At 35.9% G+C, this 8,779-nt stretch overlaps 1 pseudogene; it reads left to right on the forward strand.

Annotated features, from left to right (window-relative positions):
* Positions 1–7,071: 7,071 nt before the first annotated feature.
* On the forward strand, positions 7,072–8,176 carry LOC120601062 (polyribonucleotide nucleotidyltransferase 1, mitochondrial-like; annotated as a pseudogene).
* Positions 8,177–8,779: the final 603 nt, after the last annotated feature.

Here is an 8,779-nt window from a genome sequence, read left to right on the forward strand (position 1 = left end):
TCCCTGGTCACCTGAGCTGGATGCTCCAAGTGTGTGTCCCTTTTGTGCCCTTCTGTTGTAGTTGAGCATTGTTTGCTATTTGTATTTCAACAGGAGGGATTGCCCCTGAGGCTAATTGATTGTGACAACTAGCCATGACTATAGTGGAGGAGCTGTTGTGCAGGAGCTGACCCTATAGAGTAGGATTCGATTTAACAGGACTCTGGTGCCTGCCCAGTCTGCCTTTTGGGTGTGCCATTTGTGGAGGCAGGTGGTGGTCTTAAGCAGCCACAGGTCTTGCCAGTAGGGGTTCCTGGGAGGGGCCCTGTTGCAGGCCAATTCGGCCTTAGCCTGTGCCCTGCTTAGGGCCACCTGGCATGAGTTACAAAGCAATCTGAAGAAGACTTCCACCTGTGCTGGGCTTGGAGGTGCCTGGGAGAGGCTAAGCTGTGAACCGAGCAGGTTCCTGCTACTGCCAGGCTTGGGACTGCTCAGCAAGAAGTACAGGGCATGCCGAGACCAGTTGCTACTTGTCTGGGGTTTGTGAACCTTTGAGAGATTTTAGAAAAGTCCACAGCATGAGCCAAGGCAGGTTGTTTGTATGGAAAAGCCACTGGAAGCAGCTTGGATGGGCCTGCAGGTTGGGTGGGGTGGGGTCTCGGAATTACCAGGGCAGAGCAAGCAGTGTTAGCCAGGTTGATAGACACTCAGATATGGTGCCTGCCTAAGTATACACACTGGTACAGGAGAGGACTCAACAAAGGAATAATACCCTCTGCTAGAACTTCTGCCTGAGAGACAGTTACCCCTCCAACCCTTGCCCTGAAGCCAAACAATTCAGTTTCTCCTCGTATGTCCCTGGTGCCTTTTAAACTACTGCTCCAGCCCTGGAGCTCAGAATGAGTGAGTCTGTGGACAGTACCTTTAAGAGAAGCACCTAAGACTCTTGCAGCCCTTCATCTTATTCAGCCACAATCCTCACTCTTTTTCCCAGCCCAAGGTTGTGGAGACTTCTCTTCTCAGCACTGGTGCTCCGAATTGGGGAGCATTGTGTGGGGCTGGGAACCCTCACTCTTCATAGGGGACCTCCACAACTGAGATATCTCTCCCAATTCTCAACCCTTACATGTGGGTGCAAGACCAGTCCATTTCCTGTCTCTGGGCCTCCTACCAGTCTTGAGGTGGCTTCTTATGCATGCCTTAATTATAGGATTACTGTTCAACTAAACCTCAGGTGACTCTCATTGATGGTTGTTCTGTAGTTTAGTTGTAATTTTGATGGGGCTGTGAGGGGAGGCCAGGACAGCATGGACCTACTCCACCATCTTGACCAGACCACAAAATTGACATAGTTTCTACATACATGAAGACAAAGAAGCACCAGGCAAGTGCAGTGATTAAAATTGTGTTAAGGAAGCTCACAGAATATCTCATATATTCCATATTATTTTGAATTTCCTCAATATACCCCAGGTGACTCCATAAGTGTAGGGAGCATGCCTGCCCCAACTAATATACTTCTCTTCTCTGATGATTTTCACTTCCATTCTACCTTTTCATACACTCAATGCAGATCATGGGCATTTTCCTCATCTAAAGTCTCTTTACTTCCAAAAACATTAATTTAAATAATCTACTCTTTATTCACAAATGATATTTCCAAACTCATTATTTAACTAATCATATCAGGATTTTGCTTCAACACTATTTTGATTTCTAGTTCATTTATCTCCAGACTTTCTTTCTACTTGTCAGATCTCCTGTCTCCACTTCCCTTGCTATACTCTTAGTCTCTACAATTTATCATTTTAAGTTTCCTGTTACTAATATCCCAAATTCACTTTCCCTTATTTGGCAAAACTCCAGACTAGGATGAATCCAACTATGTCATTTCTGTATGCCTTTAGGTGACAGCTAGAGCATTGCAAGAGAATTCCAAAACAGTAAATGGGTTTCACTATACATTTATAATCATTCAACTCAAATGTATCCCAAATGTGCCAGAAACCTGATCTCCTTTTCCAAATCAGCTTGTTCTTCAACTACACTTTTGCATTCTTTTTCCGCTGTTCTTAAATATCTTACCTGTTTCCATCCTTATACTCTCAACCCTCAGCAGAAAACTTCCAAAGAGGAGAGGCCACCATCCAGAGCTTCCTCAACTTCCCTCCACTATGTTTCCAAATGTAATTCTTGCTGTACTCATTCTGTTTTCTATCTCATTCTAGTGAAGAGAATGCACTGCTTTGTTCCTGTTAGAGACTAACACTGCTGCATGCACATGGATCACATCATCAGTCTAGGTTCTCAGCTCATCAATTATCATCTAGCTTTTCTGTTTCTTCCACATCTCCATCATTATTATACTTTTCCTTCAGCATTAACATTTTAAGTTTGGGATAATATTTTCCCCAGATTTCAAATAAATTAAACAAATCTTTCCTGAATCATGAATCTCTTTTTACCCATTTTTTCTTCCCTACATTTTTTAATACATTCATAACACATCCATTTTCTCCAGAATTGTCTCTTGCTAAAATTAACAATGCTTTTAATGTTGTTAACTCCTATGAATAGCATTTTAGTTTTTCATGAGCTCTATCAACTTTTAACCCAATTGACTATTTTCTCTCTGTTGAAGTGCTCTTTTCTCTTGGTGCCAGTAATATTGCAATTCTTTTCAGTTTCACTCTTATCTCTATGGCAACTATTAATCCATATATTTTTGGGCTTTTCCACTTTTACTATCTGACTATAAAATAATAGAGTTCTTGACTTACTTCTCTTTCTCTAGGTGATTTTATTCTCTTCTGATAGATTAAAATAATGATAGCTGCTATAGCACATAAGACCCTAATTTCAATGGCTTAATTCAATAAAAATTAATATCTCTTCTCACATTACCGTCCAATGTGGGTATATTCCCTGTCAGGAGGTCTTCTGTATATTCATTCAGAGATCCAAGCTACTTCTATCTCATTACAGATAATAAGATATTTGTCTTATTCAGTTGGCAGATGAAAAAAAGAGATGAAGGGGAAGATTCAACATTTGGGTTATCGTTTCACATTGTGTCTGGCTGTTTCTCTTGCTCTTTTGGTGCTAGTGACTTCTGATAACTTCTCTCAGAAATTATGAGACAGAAAAAGAGAGATGGGACAATGGGATATGGAAGAGAAAAAGAAGAAAGCATAAAAGCTGATAGAGCAGTTTAGAAATGGAGGTGATGCTAAGGAAAAAAAGGGACTTTCATTATGTTTCATAATTTTTAAATAATAATAACAATTAAGAGAAAATTAATTATAATGGAAAAGTCAAATAAATAAAAGATAAATTTCTGCGCAAAGAGTGATATCTGTTAATCTGTCCATATGAATTAAAAATTTAAGATAAAGGCAATAGAGTCATTAAGTAGAAATTGTATGTTGGTAGTGTCATCATCAGTGAGTGCCAAGAAAGAGATTTTAGGTTTTTATCCAAAATTTTTTGTAACAAAAAAAATTACAGTTTGCCAATGTCACAGAACAAATAGAACTGGGACTTATGCTTTACAGTGCACACAGCCAATTTTACATTCAATACTTCTAGCAGATTTCTTACCATTTTATTTTTTCCAACTGGAAAATTATGTGAACAGTGTACGTGGTTGTGGCAAAGAAACAATCATTTCCACGTTGGAGATTTGAGATTGATGTACCTGAAAGGGACTTGAAGAAGTAGAAAGCCAAATACTGTTTTGGGATAGATTGAAAACAGTAGCGTAAAGATGTCTTATTTCCCCAGATTATTATAAATTATTGTAAGACAAAAAAAGATAGGGCTATTATTGAAACTAGACAAACTGATTCTAACATTCATATGAAAAAAACAGATGTTTAGGAATAATGACAACAACAAGTCTGAAAAGGAAGAATAATAAAAAACAATTAGCCTACCAGTTATTAAATGTATTATAAAGCTACAGTAATTTTAAAATTTGGTATTGAAATAAGATTAGATGGACAGATCAATGGAACTTAATTAGAAGTTCATAAATAGGTCAAATGCATATGGGAATTCAACACATAATGAAGATGGCATTTCTAATCAGTGGTTAGTTATCTGGTATAATAAATTTAATTATTGGTTGACTAATCTTTAAAGGCAAAAACTGATATTGTAAAACTATTAGAAGAAATAATAATATAATTATTTTTAACCTTGGAAATCAAGATGCCAAAGCCTAGAATCTATCCAACAAAGCTAAGTACATTTAATATTAATGTTGCTAATTAACTTTTTATGATTAAAATATTAAGACAAACAAAACAGGAGAAATATTTACAGTTCATGTAAGACTCTAAGAACTATTTAAAAAATATATACAGAGCTCATTCAAATGAATCAGAAGAACACTAGGAACTCAATAGAGTATTAACCAAAAGATTTAAATTGGTTTAGTCCAAGCTCTAACCCCCAAGTGGCTCAGTAGATTGGAGTTATGAGCCAGAAGCCAAGGGAAATAGTTTCAACAGAATCAAATTCTGACTGAGATCAAGCACAGGGAGGGTTGAGGAGAGGCCACTGGGCACATCATTGTTGACCTTTGACAATGAAGTTTAGGTAGAATATCGGTAAGTAGAGACCAGATTCCAGTGTGCTGGTGAGTACAGCAGAGTTAACACATAGAGGCATAAATGTAGACCATTACAAAGAATTTTAAAAATTTAGAAGGAAGGAAAGAGAGAATAGGAAAACAAGAGGGAAGAATGGTTAATAAAAGTTTTTGTTTTTGTTTATTAGGACAGGAACAATTAAAGATTTTTGCAGTCTGAATAGGAGTTACTGGAGAAAAAGAAGCTGAAAATTTTTTAAAAGGGATAATGAAGCAAGGCGCTGGAGGAAAGGAATAGGAAAAACCTTAGAGTTTTAGGTAAAGATTAAGATGGCATAATTTAAAATTAGAGATGAGTGAATTCATGCTTTAACCTAAAGAGATACAACTAAATAGGTGTTCCTGCTATGTTCCTACAGCACCTACCTTATGAGTCTCATCTATTTTCTAGTTGTATGACTGATTTTATAGATGGAGAAATAGGCCCAGGAGACACATGAGAGGTGGCTAGTTGATGACTTATAGTTATATGTGGTAGTAACTTTCTTTTATTTTTTTAGTGATTTTATTATTTTTTCTTGTCTTTGAGTGAAATGGATGGAAAATTCGAAGATAAGCTGAATAAGCCTTTTTTATATTCTGCTTTTTGTAAATGTGCGCATGTGGGTGTATGTATGTGCTGAAGAAACAGGTTTGATTTTTTTTTTTTGTGGCACAGTTATCTCACCGTCCCCTCACTTTCTGGATTTCTGACATAAAACAGTTGGTCAGAGTTAAATATAGAGTTAGTAAAGGCAAAATTTTAAGAATTATTAGGTCGACTTAAAAGTGAACTTAATAGTCACAAAAGACTGACAAGATTCATAGATGAAAAAGGCAACATGATAAAGAAATATGAGAATGGGGAAAAGTGGAAAACCTGGAAAAACATTTAAAATAAGACAAAATGGCAGCCTACTTGGTGAGAGTTATTTGAACATAATTGCAATCCAGATCAGATCTAATGGAAGCATGAGGCATTAATTCTAAAATAATTGATATAATGCCTGTTTCTATTAGTTATTGAAGAAAAATTCTGTAAACAAACAGAAGATGTAATTAAATTATAAAATATAATGGTGCTTTGCAATGCTTGGTTTTATTTTTTTTAACTGATTTTTACCTTTCTCCCTTAATCTCAATGAATTCTAAAAACTTTATGGTCTATATTTAAATCCATAATCGATGCTAAAATATTTTATTAAAAAATTGTATAGTAGATAAATGATGAATCATTTTAGAAAAAATAATATGAAAACTAAAAAAATGCAGTTAACTTCTTTAGAGGCAGGCGAATATCAGTAAGAGAGAGAGAGAGAAAGAAAGAGAGAGAGAGAGAAGGAGAGAGAAATCAAAGCAAAGCAATAAACAGGTGCTGATACCAATGTGACTTGTGGGATTTAGGAAGCAGGGGGTGAGAGTTTTAATTCTCACATGGGGAAAAGAGATAGAACCTGGGATGAAGTTGAGCTGGAGTGAGAACTAACTTATTCTTTAAAGCCCACAATATCTAAAAACAGCCCCTATTATCTCCTCCTCTATCCAGGATAAATCTAGAACCTATTAGAGTGATTGTTCATTATTAGGTAAGATAAATTAGTGACTATTATTAAATAGATCCTTAATTTCCAGGTGTGAGGAAACTAATTCAATTATATAGTCTTCACAGTAAGAGTAGATCTCAACATAAGGCCATATTTGTCCTATGGAAAAAAATGATCAAATCCTTTCCTTCATTCTTTCCTCTTTCTTCCTTCCCAGTTCCTTCCTTTCTTCCTACCTCCCTTCCTCCCCTTGTCCTTTCCTTCCTTCTATTCTTTCATTTATTCTTTCTTTTTCAGAATAGTGCCTATCTCTGATTACAGGCCAAACCTAATTCCTGTGTGCCACAAGCTTGAACATAATTCATAATTAAAATCAGCAACTTAAGGAACAGTAGGAGTGGTTCTAATAAAATGTTAAAAATCAAAAGGAAATTAATATTAAAAACTGATACAGGACTTATGAAAACATGTCAATAATTCAAGTTTTATGGTTCTTTCTCTCTCTCTGTCACTCTCTCTCTCTCCCCTCCCTCCCTCTCTCCTTCATACACACACACACACACACAATGTATGCTCATAATTAAAAATTATACACAACAGAAGAAAAACTACTACAAGAAAGCATTATCACGAAAACAGAAAAAAATTTCTTCAAGAACTAGAAATATCAGAACAATTCAAAAGACCTTTAACATTATATTTACGTGGATTATCAGGACATTCCTGTGACTCCACTCTCTGGGGACCAACTTTCTGCCTACTGGAGTGAGAGCCTGTATACTTACTTATAGAAGTACCAGTGTTGCAGGAAATGGGGGCAAGGTCTAGAGAGGTGGCTGTGAAATAAAGCCAGAGGAAATCAGAAAATTGTCTAGATTTGTGACTCTATTGTAGTATTCAGATGACACTACAGTGATGGTCACAGTGAGCAGTGATGTAGCAGGTGGAATTCCCACATACTCTCTCAAAAGAGAAGTTGGTTTCTCTGATAAAGAAATAGTTACAAGTGAATATTAGATGGTTCAATCAAACATCTTTCCAGCTGACTGGTTTTACAATACCCAGTTCCTTTGCAACTTGTTGCAATGGATTGTGTTAATAAACCTCGTGTCCTAGCAAACAACAGAGCTTTTGTGGCCCTCTTGTTATGAGATATTTCTTAGAATGGGTATTTTGGGGTGATACAATTAGGGATGATTGATGGGGAATGTGTTAACATAATATACATATGCAAAAAAAGTCTTCTTATGCTTTATGATGCATGCTGAAACACCAAATAGTCAGATTGTTATGTTGGAAGTCTGCAAAAAAATATGGGGCATCAAGATTCCTGTCACAATATCAAAGTGGCAGTGAAGTCTATCCAACAATAAAGTCAGGCCAGACAGCAATGAGTAAATGATATTGGTGTTACCAAGCAGGTAAGTCAGATGTTATTTAGTGTTTTATGAGAACTGAAATACTGTCATACACTCACCTTGGAAAGAATATTTCATTTTAATTTTAGACATTGAAAAACATTTCCAGAGATAAGGCGATCAACAAGATAATACTGGATACTGAGGACAACTAAAGGAAACATTTCTAAAGATTACTCCATCTGAATAGAATCCTTCAATACCATTTTCTAGGAGGTTTTTAAAAGTATTATTTTGAATGATTACAAGATGTGTGATGGTTGCGATGACTACACTTAAAATATAAACTGTAAGATTGATATGTTTAAAACTCTTTATGGATCAGCACTATTTCAAAGAGGGCAATTGCTGGCACTTTGCATGGTCACATTTGATTCATTAGAATTCACTGTGAAGTTTGATTTTATTGCAATAGATATAAACAGATTAAGAGGTACAAGTTTTCTATTGCACCATGAGGTTCCTACTTACACGAATTGACAAAGTCATTTGTAAAAATAGAAGAGAACATGAACATGGTGCTTTGACAGATAAAGCTTTACTTACTGTTATTCAGAAAGATTTTGCTTTCACTGAGAGTCACAGTTGAGGTCCTTGAATAAAATGAGCCATCATCTACAGCACTGTTCAACAGTAGAGCTCTCTGTGATGATTAAAACATTCTATATCTGCATTGTCCTATATGCTAGCCATATGTGGGCCCTGAACTCCTGAAATGTAGCTAGTATATCTGAGAAACTGAATAATTAATTTTATATATGTTTGAATTTGAATTTAAATAGCCATATGTAGTTAATGATTATACTATTAGGTAGTATAAGTCAGCAGCGCTGCCCTATAGTGAAAGTTTAGAATTCATGAATGCAAGGGGTTCCAACTTCATATGCTGTTGCAGGTGTAGCAATGTGATTAATTACCAAAAAACTCTCCTAAGGAGGATAAAATAGGATATTATCATTTGTTGACAAAATTAATGGGGACTGAAGATTAAAATGGTGATGTGGATTTTAAAATAGCTTGCTGTATAAGGGAATAGCTGTAATGTAGCCCAATACTAAATTTCCAGAGACACCAATAAAAATGGAGGCCATTCAACAAGCTTCAATAGTAAAGAAGATATAACAGGTAATGAACACACAATTTAAAAACTTTAGCATCTAGAAAATAAAACAGTCCTATAGTAGAAATTATCCAGATTCCATTGT

The sequence above is a fragment of the Pteropus medius genome, unplaced genomic scaffold (genome assembly GCF_902729225.1).
Source record: "Pteropus medius unplaced genomic scaffold, Ma_sr-lr_union100, whole genome shotgun sequence".
NCBI lineage: Eukaryota > Metazoa > Chordata > Mammalia > Chiroptera > Pteropodidae > Pteropus > Pteropus medius.